The sequence below is a fragment of the Elaeis guineensis genome, chromosome 1 (assembly GCF_000442705.2).
Source record: "Elaeis guineensis isolate ETL-2024a chromosome 1, EG11, whole genome shotgun sequence".
Classification (NCBI taxonomy): Eukaryota; Viridiplantae; Streptophyta; class Magnoliopsida; order Arecales; family Arecaceae; genus Elaeis; species Elaeis guineensis.
The window spans coordinates 144,458,137-144,465,655 of record NC_025993.2 but is presented as its reverse complement, the minus strand read 5'-3'; the positions used below and the strand labels follow the sequence as shown (position 1 = coordinate 144,465,655).

At 33.8% G+C, this 7,519-nt stretch overlaps 1 pseudogene; it reads right to left on the bottom strand.

The window, feature by feature from the left end:
- Positions 1-1,902: 1,902 nt before the first annotated feature.
- The window catches only part of LOC140856611 (uncharacterized), a 31,478-nt pseudogene continuing 25,861 nt past the window's right edge, over positions 1,903-7,519 (bottom strand).

Below are 7,519 nucleotides of genomic sequence, written 5' to 3'. Positions count from 1 at the left end.
TATACTTTAACTACACATAAACATGATCTCTAGCCATATGGATTCTTGTAGTAGATGTTGGCTGCAGTAGATTCACTGTAGGAGTAGAAGTGTACTTATAGGAGATCTATTGACCTTAGTAGTTGAGAAGTAGTCCTATGCAATCTAAGAGACTGAGTCAATAAATTTGTGGCCACAATAGTGTGATTATAGAAATGAGTTTCCATAGGATTCATGATTGGACTCCAGCTAATTAAGTCTAGTATATGACAGATGCTTAGGGTTTGACGAGGTTGCATGACCTGCATCCTGTCGAAACTCTTAATAGAGAAACTTGATCACATGATAACTAAAAATTTATCTTTCTGTTCTGCTAGGTTACCATTACATGCTACTAGGCATCACTAATAGATTGTGAGAATCTATTATGATCATTTTCGGATCAACAATCTTAGTTGGGTTGAGTTGGAATTATTCTAATCCATCAAAAGAAGTTTTGATGATACTGTGATGAAGATTACGGTATATCTCACTGCCAGACAGAATAGAATCTGAAGAATCACACATAAATAGAGATCATCCTGATCAATAGCTTGGATCACGATCAAATTATCAATTGGATTGATTATTTAGATCAATTTGTAAGAGTTACAAATTTAGAAACTGCTAATTGTTAGCATAAGGGACCTAATTGTAGTGTTGCAATATAATTGAACCTGATTAAATTATGCATCAAATCTTAATTAATTTAAATTAAATTAAATTAAATTAAGTTTGACTTAATTTAAGGCTAATTGGATTTAATTATCTAAGTTAGACTAGGATTTCAATCCTGATTGGATCAATTTGACTATCTTTTCGAATTTAATTCAAATCGAGCTCGAATTGGATTCAAGTTAAATCTAAATTAAACTCAATCAAAATAGGTCACCTAAGCCCACTTTTACTGGACTTTTCTCTCATCTTTCACATAGAAAGAGAGAGTGGGGTGCTGATTTTCATGCCCTTCTCTTGTGCATGTGTGAAAGGAGAGGAGGTGCAAGTTAGCACCTCCCCTTCTGAATTAGGAATCTTTCTAGATAAGGATCAAATTCTAATTTGATTTGAATTACATTAGATCAGATCCTTATCTAGAAGTGGGCATGGGAATTGACAGAATTTTGTGCGACAAAATTAGTAGGAAAGGGTGGGCGTGCATGAGGTTTGAGAAGAAAAGAGATCTTGCCGCAAGTTTTATCTCTCCTTTCTCTTCTCACCGCTAAAAAACCACTTTTCTTCCACATCTCCATGCCCAATTCTCCTTAGATTAGATCAGAGAGAGAGACATCAAAGAGAAAGGGAGAGAAGGAGAAAGCATTTCTCTTCTCTTCTAGATGTCCTAAAGAGAACCTGTTAGATCAACGCAAAGAGTTCGTGCTGCAATCCTATTTTTAAGATCTAAAAGAAGAAGATCCAGATCCAAACGAGAAGCGAGGTCTGCAAGGTACTAGTACTCCGATAGCCTCGATGCTTTAATCAGATTATCTCCTTATGGATACCAACATAGGTCGGGTACGTGCGTGGCTCCGACAAACCCCCGGGCATCCGTAGGATCCAATCTGACAAGAAGATGGAAAAGTAATTAAGGTAATCAATATTTCCTCTTTATTTCTGATTTCAGATCTATGTCAAAAATTTATTCATGCATGTTAATCGATCTTTAGATGATTCCTTAATTAGATCAAGGCATAATTTTAATATTAAAATTATTTTAATATTTATCTTTCACTGCTTACTTTAATGTGATGAAAAATTTATACGCAAATCACCTAATTTTTCTTCAAGATAGATCTCAGACTGCTGTGACCACCTCAACTATCGGGGCTAATCCAAACACGATCCATCATGGGAAGTCTATAACTCAATATTATCAAATTGTCTACATCAAGGCATAATGACACCTAGCATTCATGAATAGAAATAAAAATCAGTTAACATACATTATTAAATAATAAATATAATACTGATTGAATTGCTAAAAAGAAATAAGATTTACTAAATGAACATGATACTATAATATAATATTTCATATAGAATGTAGACATCTTAAATATCTCATACTAATTAGTCAATATTTTCTTCTTCAATATCCATCCTAACCAAGCTCGTAGCATTTAGATCATCAGTCGAGATAAGATTGTAAGGTATACACTATGTATAAATCTCATCGTCCTCTACTTCCAATCCTTTTTTTATATCATACAAGTCCTTAGATTTTATTCTCACAACAACAGTCCAATTCTTATCTTTCAAGTCTTGTATAAAAAATACTTGATGAGCTTGAGATAAAAAAAATGAATGGATCATCCTTTAATAATGCAATAGTATATATCAATCTTAAAAATCTACAAGTATAAACATATTCATATCATGCTTCAAGCCTCTTGGTAAGTTTATATCCACCCAATTACATTGAAATAATACTACTTTGAATATTCCATAATAATTCAACTCAAAATTATCTATAAGTACACCATAATAAGTCTTTCCATATGCTTCCATCATGACTCCACTGTTCTGGATTTTTTAAAATTTTTTATGTTCTTTTATATGAAATTTAAATTCATTAATCATGAAACCATTAAATCTATTGACAATATTATTACGATCTTGAACAATGACAATTAATTCATCTGAATAGTTACTTTCTATCATCATTGATGCCTAAAAACCATGATAAAATTGTTAATGCATTATTTGATGTTAATAAATATATTCTAGAATCAATCCTTTCCCTCACATATATGACTAAGCTATTTAAAAAGTCATTTAACTCGATCAACCATCATTGTTCAATCCTTGGATTGGATTGAATACTATGGTTTGCTCATCTCTGAGCAACCAAAAATTCACTACAAAAAATATAATTCATTGCTTAAAAATATTATATATTATGATAATGACATAAATTAACATATATGACTATACTAATCTATGATACTAAGATATTATATCACTATAAAGTAGTATATAATGATAGGCTTGTGCCAAAATTTTTTTGTCAAGAACCACACTTTCAATCTTTCCCAAAACTCTTTTAGTAGATGAAAACTTATAAATTTCTAAGTTATCGATAATATCATAATTTTTTTTAGTTTGATTAAAAATGATCTCTATACTTTCAAGATATCTTGAACAAATGTCAAATACTCTTCAGCAATATATCTTTCCATAATTGAGCCTTTGGGATAAGTGTTGGGAAATGTGTCCCAAAAAGCCAATCGTCAAGTTGTTGACGGTTGAGCAACCAAGTATTGTAATTGATTTGTTAATAAATAAAATATATTTGGCATCTTCATCATAAGCTTTCATCTTCTAATGAACTCCGTTGTTATGATGAAGTCCTTAGGACTATTTAAGTTCGATAAAGAGAGGATTTATCGATTAGTCCTTAAAACTGTTCACGACCAAATGATAAGCTGTTAATAAGGACGACAGCTTCTATCGAGCATAGGTCACTGTAGGCCATATGGGTTGGTTGTCCTCTTAACCAAGGAGTGTGGAGACACTGGTATGACATACAGGTGAGATGTAAGGGTACATCATCATTGAACGTGACCAACTCCAGAGTATTCTACTATCGAGAATATCTCTGATGGGATATAGGTATAAGTGTCCCTTAGACTTGAGATCGCCTCAGTGACTTGCAAGCAACTCACTGTGCTTTGGTACTGGACTAACTGAATTTCTAATTCAGGGATGGAAGGCTTCTGGGTACAGTCAAGTACTTGCAAAGTCAGAGTGTGATCGAGATGGGATTGACCACTCCAAGAGTTGGAGAAGAATGAGTCACTGTATTTCAATTTAGCAAAATCTTGGCCAGGATAATCCATCAGATGGATTTGATTTTTTGAAATACAATGTGGACAACCTGATCAGAGTTGATAGTTGAACTCTGGGGTGTCCTATGATCATTTTGGTCAAGGGGATGAATTATATGAAAACTATATCCGCATGGGTTCTAAGGATGTTGTTCTATACATTCGACCTATCCGATCGTCGGGTACCATTGCTAGATGGTCACTTTGATTGGTACAGAAATTTATTCTTGTACTACCGACTTAGGTTCGGACCTATGAGGTCACACACATTAGAGTTCATGATCTGATCAGATGGTTGATCAACGATTAAGAATCGTTCTAGGGTTAAATGATCAATACGATTGACATTTAACCCAGTGCAAGTGTTGCAGGAGGATCGATTAGCAATTCGATTGCTAATTGGCTTAATTTGATTAAGCCAATGGGTTGAGATTAAGTCTAATTAAATATAATTTAATTAGATTTAGTTTGAGCTTGATTGGATCAAGTCCAATTGGTTTATTGGATAAGCCAAGTGCAAGAAAAAACTAGTCCTAGTTCAACTAGGACTTGGGTCAATCTAATTTCTAATTTGATTAGAAAATTAAATCAGATTTAAATCTAATTTAATCTGATTAAATTAGGTTATTAATTAGGTTAAGACCTATTTTAATTAGGTTGATCTAATTTTTGTTTGATTTGGTTTGGAAAACCAAATTAAAACAAGTCATAAGATAGAATCCTAGTAAGACTAGGATTCCACCTTGCGCCACATAAGCCTTCCCCACGCCCTCTCTCTTATTCAACGCCAATCTCCACTTATATTGTGCAACAAAAGCCCTCTCCCAGGTCTTTCCCACATTCACAAAAGGTTTCCTCACTTCTTTCTTACATGGAAGGTGGTTTGGATCAAATCAAAAAGGAATAAGTTTGGATTTCAAATTCTATGAGATAGAGTTTTAGAAATCCAAAACTCTTTCAATTTTGCATCGAATTTATCTAAATTTTAGTGACTTTTAGGGTATACATTGTGCACCCTTTGCTGGTGATCCATACATGAAAATATGAAGGAAGTGCTCAAGAGTTGGGCACCCCTTAACTTGCCATGTTTGGATAAGCCTTGACTAGGTATTTGACTTAGACAAGGACTCTATCATATCTCTCTATATAAAATGAGTTTCTTTGTAAAATTTTATGAGAAGATAGAGATTTGAGAGAGCTTTGTGCCATCCAAAAATCAGAGAGAAATACCTTTGGGTCATGGAGATATAAAAGACGCAAGTTAGAGTGTCTAGAGAGAAAAACGTGAAGAAGAAGAGGGTCTTCTTCTAGGGTTTTTTGTTTTCATATCTTTCCTCCCTCCATCTTGAGTTTTCTGAGAGCGTTTCAAATCTGAAACTCCTCCTTTTATTTTCTATCTTTGGAAGAGTCCAAATCAAGAAGAAGGAGGCACCTGATCAACCATCAAAGAAGGATCAGCGTAGTACTAGCATACTGTGCTGATTTCCTAAAGCAGGACTTCTGATCGAGATTCGTGGGCTCGTGTGGACAACTCCTAGAGGTCGGACGCATGTGCGGCTTGCAACATCATCCTTAAGCCCAGATCAGCGAGGTTAGAGCGTCTAACTTGCAAGGTAATAGATCTGATCTATTATTTAATACATACATTAGATGTGGTATAGAAACATGTTGATATGATCAACATGTAGTTCATGCTATATTTATATATTTTAATTTTTGATTTAATTCTATGTAATAATCATGTAATAGGATCTTAGATCTAGAGATTCTCTAATTTTAAAAAATAAATTTTGATTTATTTTAGTCTTCCGCTGTATGATCTTGAAAAAGTTTCAACATCTAACCCTGAAACCCTAGATCTGGTTCCAACAATTGGTATCAGAGCCTAGGTTCTTTATTATATGATTATTTATACATGCTTAGATTATATATTAGATTAGATCTAATTTATAATCTGATTATTAAATCTAAAATTAAAATTTTAGATCAATCACAAACTGCAAGGTTGTCCTGCTGTAAGGTTTACCCCTTACAGTGCAAAGATTGTCCTAGTTTGTGTTGATCTATCTTTAATCATAAATTTATTAGATATGATCTAGATTAAATTTATAATTTACTAGATTTAAAAGATATTTAAATCTGAAATAAAATCACTTTGTTAATAATTTTTGTGCAAAGAAATTGTTTAAAGTTGAAATTATTTCAATTACATGAACCTGTTTAGATTAGATCTAATGTAGTTTCATGTTTAATTCACTTGTATCTTGATTACGAATCAAACATGCAATATGGTTGGTAGAATCATATTATAAAATTATTTTATAAATATAAAAATTATTTTTTGAAAAGCCGAACCCAACCCTCAGCCCAAAACTTAATTAAGAATTAAGAAGTTGTTTGATTAGGTTCTTGGATTGTGAATTGAAGAACCTAAGACACAAATCATAACACATTGGGTTAATGGGTTAGTGAAAATTAGGTCCATTAATTGGGTTAGACCTATGGTTAGATTAAAGATGGACTTAATTAGAGAATTGACTAAATCTAATCAATTGTTGTCTTAGATTAGGTCAAGGATTCTCTAGATCAATTACAATAGTTATAGTTGGTCAAGTCCATGTCTTTAACGAGAATCAAATGGACTTGATTCTTGGTTAAGCGATCTAGCACGAACTGTTAGGTTGATCTAATCGAAACTAATTAAACCAGTTGGTGTCTAAGGTAAACCAGACCGGTGGTTTTTAATTGGGAGCCCGCTTACCTGGCCATTTCTGATAGTGTCTAAGGCAAGCTTTGACAGACCCTCCCACTGATCGAACTTACCTGGCCTCTTGGTGAAATTATATTTTGATCAGATCACTTGACTATTCGAGCTGACCCATGTCAGCTAGGTAAATCAGTATGACTGATTTAGGTGCTCCTAGACCAGCCCTTTTAATGGTCTCCTTTAAGCTGACTTGGTGAAGCCAGTGAGAGGATCATGATAAGCTGGTTCATCTGACCTCATCCTCTATATTATTTAAATTCTCTAAAATTATTAGGTTCTTAAAATGACAAAGTTATGGAGATAACTGAGTCATTGCCTCCCATTAAGGTGTTTGATAATGAGTCCATTAACTCAATAATCATTGCAGACCCAAAGGCCTGGTGCTTGTTGACTAATGGAATTATCACTCATCATATGACGACTTGGAAGTGTCTCTCTAATGGTGGTTAGGTGAGCCAACCAAAGTTGGGCTTAATCATTCGTTGGTTAGATACACCAAGTATGATCATGTTAATGGTTGGACCTAACTGGATCCTTACAGTGTAGGCCAAAGCCTACTGATTAGGTCTCTGGGGCAAAATTAAAATTACTAAAAATTATTTAGAAAAATAATTGGTTATGAACCTACCCTTAGATGTACATGGGTTGGCCAACCAAAGTTGGGCTTGTGTGCAGTCTAAGTGGATTCTAGTACCCACTAAGGAATTAGGGTAATTCCTCGAATTGGAGGTAGAGGCTACCAATTCGAATAAAATAGTGGGAGAAACTTTTCGATTAAATTCCAAATCCTTAGGTTTAATGAATCAATTACTAATTAGGTTATGATTTTCTTTTGTGCAGATATGGCCACTTCCCTATCGCTCCGATCATTGTTGGACAATGATAAGTTGGTGGGATCCAACATCGGTAGCTG